An 8011-nucleotide genomic window follows, 5' to 3' on the forward strand; every position below is an offset into this window, starting at 1 on the left:
TCCTCGGAACGTGTTTCAGAGCCCCTTTAACAGTTTTAAATTGATTATTTCCGGGTTCTTCCACCCAGCATCCAAAGAAAAATTCCCCGTAGCCAACGAAAGCAATAAACCAAGCCTGTAACACCGAATGCACTCCCAATAACCTGGACGCTGCAGTCCTTATCGTAATGCAATTTTCGCTCAGCAAACTATACCCCTCCTCTTCTACGTTGTGCCGTGAGTACAAATACACCAACAACAAATTACAATAGTCTGCTTGCATGGCCTATAGTCCATGGGCTGGCCCAATATTCCACTCTTGGCATTCATATTTATATATTAGAACGTTATATGAACTTTACGGCCTCCAGTTGTTGAAAATGTTTGCACAGGAGCAGTTTTCACATTTTTGATGATTGCTGCAGATTAGTCTTTGTGGTGTAAGGGGGCTGTTCGAGAGGTATTCGCGCAAATGATTTAGAGCTTTGAAGTGTGCAGAGCACTTTCTTGAGCTTGATTGTATAATTAACGTCAAATCTGAAGTTTATTTCCCTTTTTTAAGCGAAAAAGAAGGAGTTCACTGACTGTGCAAGAGCTTCATACTCAAGGATGACCTCCGACCGCCCGTTAATTTTTTTTTTTTTTTGCTCTAAACTGAATGCATTGCCCTCCCTAAATGATCGCTCATCCTTCTTTCCCGCTATTCAGTTACGTTCAACTCTGCATCCAAAACCGTGACTTGTGTGATCGCGTTTTTGGAGATTCAACAGCCCGACAATGCTTCAGGAAGACAGTGGCGTGTTTCCCAGTGCGCTGAGACCTCCGGGGGTTTTTCCATGGAATTTATCGATTGAAAGCGAAGCTACGAAGTTCGCCATGTTGGTCAAGCAATGCGTCATGTTGAGGACGAGGGCATTTCCACTCTTGCGGAGACGTGTTATATCTCCTATGCCGGAGACAGCGCACGCAGAAAATTCGTCAGGATTAGCGGCCTTTGCAATATATGGCTCACTAAGTTTGTAGCTTTTCAATCATGAATGCTCGTTCTTTTTCATTTCTTGGTTTTGTTCCGTTCTCATTCTGTACAAACCATGTGAATTTGACTGCAAAAGCAGTAGAAGCAGTAAAAGCAGGAAGGCGGGCAGAGGAATGTTAAATAAAAGAATAAAAATTATGCGGTCATTGGACTGGGGTGAGTGCATATTAGTGGGGTATGAAGAAGGATGGAACTTGAACTGGTAAAATAAAGTCCAGTGTACTGCTGATGGGGAGACAGAAAATTCAGCGCAGGATATGTACATAGCGAGAGGGGATACAAGGTTTATAAAAACTGTTAATCAGTCCAGCGTCCTGTAGATAGGAGAATCAGAAAATGAAGTGCACAGAGCTGCTGCAAATGGCAGGCTGAGCAACCTGAGCGCAGTTCATCGATATTGGCACTTGTGTGACGGTCTCCATGCTCGCTCGCTTGCTTAAGCTAAGCATTATACATGCTGAACCGTCTCAAATGAGCCACAGCTGTCACAGTGAAGACTGTTTGATTGACCTGAGCGGTGTTGACAGCTGTTCGTCACCATGACGGTCAGTCGGAGGTGTTTATAGACGGACATTCCAGATGGTGACGAAGGCTGTGCGGAACTGTATAATAGTAGGGTGGGTCAGTAGAATGAAGAAATGCATGCGCAGACAGTTGGGCTAATTGATGTGAGTTCATCTTAAGAAGCAGCGCCAAAGATGGGACCATAAAGGCGGACAACACGAGCGCTATCACCTAGCGATTTAATATCAGAAAGCTTAAAAACTAATGGCTTCGAATGACTTGAAAACAGGAAGGCTCAAATGGAAAAGGCGCAACTCAGCGTACGATGGAGAGAAGGAAGGCACATGCCCAGCTCGGCTGCTAACAACGGTAAGTGTAGAAAAAGCAAACAAAAACAAAAAGAGTAAACTAAAAAGTTGTGCAAACAGCGACAACAACAGGCTAACTTGCGACGTAGCGCGTGTAAAAGAACTGGTGATTAAGAAATGTGATTTTTGGGGGGGAACGAGGTGAGGAATGGCGTGCTGACACTGGCTTGGTTTTTTTGCTGAATGATGAAGGCTTCCCTTATTTCGCGCGCGCGCTCATCGAGATATTTCTTCAAGATGCGTGTTTGGTTAAGCAGTGGAAAGCAATCATTACAACTGGCGCAGTGAATAGCAAAGCGGCAAAGGTTGTAACCCTTAGCTGTAACAGGTTGTGGCCTGAATACTTTTTACCAATCCTGTGTACTTGATGCATATATGTGCGCGATGTACACTATCATCATGCAGCATCCCGAATCAGCGCGCATCCTCCGTAGTGGAGCAGTGAATGCCGTGTACTGAACGGGCAATGCGTGCCAGTTGGCTCTGACGTCTTCAGATACGGGAGGGGCCTTGCGATTCCTTCCTCTAACCGAGCGCCAGTTGGCTGCCGAGCTGAACTTTTACATCATAATCACCGGCGCCACCCATGGAAATATTGGTACAGGAGAGCATTTGCCTCTCGCGTAATGAGGTATGCGACAGCAATTACCTGTAGTCGCAGAGCATCTGCTCTGTATTGTAGAGTTGTTGGGCTCAAATCTCAAAGCCGACCACAACTCAGCTGGTTTGTAGTGTGTATAGCCGTCCTCTGTGCCGATGCTGGAATCTTCGAGAGAGAGACAATGCGTGGAAGAGGTGCAACACGACCATGTTGATAGGGTGACATCGGCTCACCTTCCTATACGGTATCGAAAGATCAATCTGCAGTCTTGCGACAAACGGAAAAAGCGAGCATGTCACAGTTCTTCACTCTTATTGGCTGCAGGTGCTTTTATTAACACAAAGTTAATTTAAAATGTTGGAAATTCATGCTTTCGCACCAAGAGCGCTTTTAGGAGAAAATGAAATGACCGAAAAAAGCACATTCGCGGGCGCGCACGCAAATTAGTTCAAGCTTTCATATGCGCACCTTTCCTGCCTTGTAATTTGCACCCGATATTAACATGTCCCTTCTCTCATGATTAACAGCGCTGAGAATTATCTCTTGCGTACGACACGTCATTCTCCTGCTAACAAACTAACGGACACTGCTTCGTGCATTTATAGCACCCAGCTGCAAAAACCAGCCAACATTTATAATAAGAAAACAATGCCTCAGTTACGACACGTGGCCATCCAATCAAATAAAATCCAAAGAAATCGTTTGTCAAGAATTGCACCAGTTCTCGACATGAAATATTTCATTATTAATGCGTGCAGGGCATTGGGACTATGGATTTCAAGTAGCGCCTACGTTAATGGCACTGCATGTCTCAATACAGGGTAAAGGAGTCCCGCGCACTCTTTAACGGAGCTAGCTTTTGACTTCGCAATACCCCGCACTATGGAGTGCCACTATTTCGACGCAACCCACAAAGCGCATTCGGGGAGCACCACGCGGTCTCCGGTGCTCGGCGCGAACGTCGTCTTCGCTATCCATTTTCGGGGAAAGCTTTCTCGCCCTCGGCGAGTTCAGGGTAACGGAGCGAGGTGACTCGAAGCGAGGCGGCTTGCACAACGACGAGCTGCCATATTACGCAAGACGGCGTCCCCCGGCCTCTTTCCCGTTGCCGTCTTGCCTGCGGCGCTTGCAAAACACTGCGGATGTGACCCAATGCAGGTACGCGCACGCGTACATCCTGCAGTTTCCTCACCGCCTTATATGGAGTCGGCTTTGCACCGGAGACGACGGGGTTGCCGCAAGAGCGCGTCGCTGCTCTCTGATCGCGCCACTGAGGCGCAACCTTTTTCACCGTTAGCGGGGGCTCAACTTATGCCACGTGGCCAGTCGCTAAGGTTTGCCCGCTCCGGGCTCCACCAGAATCCCATTGCCGCGGATGTCACATTTAAAATTTTTTTTTTCATTCTGGTTTACACTGCACCTGCAATACAGGGAAGAGCGGGCGAAAGTTGCGACAGAACACCTTACTAAATCCTGTCTCGTTACATTAAAAAAAAAATGTTCCCGACAGAATTCCTATTCCTCGAAATGCATGTCCAGCCCGGGGAAGGGCATATAATCTTGTCGTTTCTATCTTATTTTTCAATTTTGTTCTAGTTTTGTATTCGATTTTTTTCATCGAGGTATCGGTTTGATATGGCTTCGTCTCCGTAGTTTCATCGACTGAATTATGTGCACCTGTTGACACTTACTGTTGGCAGTATGGTCAGCGTGCTAGCTATTTTTGCTCATGTTGTTCAAGTCGACTTTTGGAGGTGGTTTGGGGGGGGGGGGGGGGGGCACTTGCGGAATGCATTCCTTTATCTTTCTTAGCTGACCAGAAAAAAAAGGGCGTGAATGCAGTTTTCTCATTCAGAATTTCTCGCTTCAGGTTTCGGGGCACAACTACCTTAAATTCTTTTCTGCCTTCTCTTATATCCTTTCCACCTAAGGTGCGGAGGTGGGATGCAGTACAGCAGTCACCGGCATAAATAAAAGCAGACATTATCAACAACACGCCCTTTATATTCTACCATAGGTGGTGCGTGCACATTAAGTTTCGCATGCATCCTGCTGTTGAGGCATCACTCGTTTAATATTACGTCGAGCGCAGCAGGCTGTACTTGGTCATTTTTATTTTTCTCGTAGTTATTCATTTGTGTGTGTGCTCGCATCAATAAGAAATGGGTCTTTTGAAGTTTGTTCTGCTCACGACGTTCCACCCTGGTACATAAAGGTAAACGCTCATCACACTCGGCAAGGCTTTTACGAATGAAAGTAAACGAGATTCTGTGAAAATTTTTCGTAAAACAAGCTTGCAAGCTACAAAAAAAAACGTCGAATTGGGCATCTTGGCTCACAGGCGCATGAGAGCACGCTCAATCTCGTGCCATGACGCAGCTGCGATATGATTGCTAGGTTGTTTAATTATTTAGCGAAAACTGATGAAAAGGAGTCGTTTCCTCGGACAGCGATTTATATCTATGCTTACTTAAAAAGCTAACAAACCGCAGTTAATAAAGTTACACATAATAAAAACCCTAAAATAAGAATTAATGGCAGTCGAAAGCGTTGGGGAATTCGAACTAATTTTTATTAGCTACTTCTGGGAGTACTAATTCCTTATTTTTGACGTCACGGGGCTCGGGTGCTTTCTATAGCGTACGGAAGAAAAAAGTTTTATTATAGGAGAATGGGAAAACATCATATATATACAGGTGCCCGTCACTAGCACAAAGTTCAGACTCTGACGCAGCCATTATTACATTGTTCACCCCTCCCTTCTCGAATTTGGTGTCAGGACGTTGAGTCCCTTCAAAATTTGCTTTTTTGCCAATCCTGACTGCACTTAGCTATTTATGTGTGCATTGAAGAACCTTTAACGGTGTATCTGTTGTCTGTCTCTGATGAGCGCGGGGTTCTGCAGGATACCAAAATTTTTGTGCTGGGTCATTTGCTGGACTTCTACGCCAGGCGGACTGCACCGAAATGAATGCATACTCACGTTAAATAAACAATGTATGAACGCTGATCCCGCAATTGTTCTTATACTATAGGACCTGATGAGTACCATTTGTACGCACCAGTCTCCCATCCGGTCAAGCTCGTAGCCCTTGATTACTGAGCGTTACATTGTAAGCGACAAAATCCAAAGGTATGGCTGTGAAACGGACGAATTAACAAATCATGTTCATGCTATGCCCTGTACTTCTTCGAGTGCAATCGGGGTTGTGCGTGTTCGACTTGGTCTAATTGATCTCACTATTTCGGTTTAGGTTTTTGTTTGCATGGTTTTGTAACAATTTACCGAAATCCTGCTCTCTTTTTCATGCGAACGTGTTATTCGTGTAGATAAAGAATAAGGGCTCCACATATAGCATCAAATCTGTTGCTCGCCTCGCTGTAGTGTTTGTAAAGCTTGCTTTTCCGCTCTGCTATGTTTGAGACGGCGAAGCCCTGCGTACGAGCAAAAATAACGGTTGTTCTGTTGCCGGGCGTAGTGTGTTATGCAACTCCGCGTTCGCGGGGAATTTTCAGAAGCACCCTTTGGTAGATCGCAAAGGTACCTAATTCAGTTTGTAAGAGCGCTATTTCCGTCTCAGATTGTTTTATCTAGCTTTCCGCCGGCGTTTGAAAAATGGGGCGTATTTTAAAACATCTTATAAAACCTTATATAATAAACATCTTATTTTTTCTTGTTTTTCAGAAAAACTGACAGCCAGGGCTTCCCGGGTCTCATGTTTTAGCAGAAACCTAGTGACTATGCTATGAGAAGTGCGTTTCAGCCAGACACTTCCCCTTAAGTAGAGCCTGAACAACTGATTTCGGCCCACGAATGCCTACCCTTTTATTGATTTCTCTTGGTTTCCTTCGTCTTTGTGTTGTGTGCTTATCCCCTTCATACAACGATAGTTATATACTGAACTTTCTCCTTCGAAAGCGCCGTCGTCATCCTAGTATGTGGCAACCAAACATTGTCGTGCTTATCAACTGGTCGTTGAAAGTGCTATTCAGGTGTAACCAGGAGCGGGCGCGTTTGAGAATGTATACCTTGTGCGTTCGTGACGGAAGTACGCCTCACCCGTGCGGATATTAAGGTAAAGCGCTGATGAGGTTGATGTTGAGCTATCTCTGAGGTGGAGCTATCACTTATGTTGAGCTATCGCTGAGGTGGAGCTATCGCTGAAGTACAGCTGTGGCTGATATAGAGATATGGCTGAGGTAAAGTTGTCGCTCAGTTAGATACATAGCTATCGCTGACGTGGAACTGTCGCTAAGATAGATCTTTTGCTGAGCTGGAGTTAGCTCTGAGGTAGCGCTTAATGTATAACTGTCACTGATATGGAGCTGTCGCTTAGGTAGAGCTGTATTTGAGGCAGAGCTATTGCTGAGAGCTATCGCAGGCCGCTGGGGATATTGTGCTATAAAAACTAGCCACCTTACAAATTTTTACTCCGGCTATTGCATGTACCTCCCATGTCTGGTGGCCTCCGTCTCCTGGAATACGTACCGGCGAGTTTCTCTTAGCTGTTACTGGCGCATATTGCTCTACACGGACGGCTTCGTTGCAAGTTATGTTCTGGCGGCTGCTCCTCCGCTTTAAATAGGATTTTTCAGTGCCAGCCCTCAATTCCGCACTTTCTGTTTAAATGAAGCTGTCAGTTTTGATTCTCGTTCTTTTCACCCTGCTGATGCCCAGGTGGCATACGACAAGAGGGTTCATAATCTCTCTACTCTTTCATGATTTCCACATGAGCACCTTACTCCTGCCGCGACCGCTGATCTCGCCAATCAGCGTGTCTGGCTATTTTTACAGAAGCCGCCTACACCACTTCCTTATCAGGGGCGGCACCTGTGGTCATTGGTCCATCAGGCCGTATTACGAAAGTTGGCAAATTTTCTCTCCATCCTGTCACGAGCGCTTACGGGGCTCAGTGTTTGGCCCTCACAGAAGCATTTCAATACACTTTGCATCTTCATCCATCATTTCCTGTTTTTCTCTACGTTGAGTGTCCTTGCTCGTTCTATTTCCCGTCAAACATCTCTTACTCCAAATTTCACCGCTGTATACGACTCGGCTTTTATTTCCCTGATCATCAAGGTGTTGTCGCTAATGTACTCACGGACATTGCAGCAGCTCGGCTGCATGCCTCGGACTTTTCCGCTCCTCTCTGTTCTCCCGCCGTTGTTCCCGGACCGCCGTTGCAGCTTCTGTCCCTAGGCAATGGGCTGCACAATGGCATTCCTCTCATAGAGGCACTTAACTTTACCGCTGGGTTTCTGATGTCACTCGCATTCCATCTTCCTTCCCTCCGACGAAATCCAGTCGTTTTGAACCAGGACCAGACACAATTAGTGTCTTGTGGACGAGCTTGTGTTTTTATATCTCATTATCTTGGTGACTGCCATCACATCATCTATTGCTAGTAAAATTTATTGCATCCTGTCCAGGGCCGCCGTGTTGGCACAGTGTTTATGGTGCTCAGCTGCTGACACGAAAGACGCGGGTTCGATCCCGGCCGCGGCGGTCGAATTTCGATGGAG

This window comes from Amblyomma americanum, chromosome 6 (genome assembly GCF_052857255.1).
Source record: "Amblyomma americanum isolate KBUSLIRL-KWMA chromosome 6, ASM5285725v1, whole genome shotgun sequence".
Lineage (NCBI taxonomy): Eukaryota > Metazoa > Arthropoda > Arachnida > Ixodida > Ixodidae > Amblyomma > Amblyomma americanum.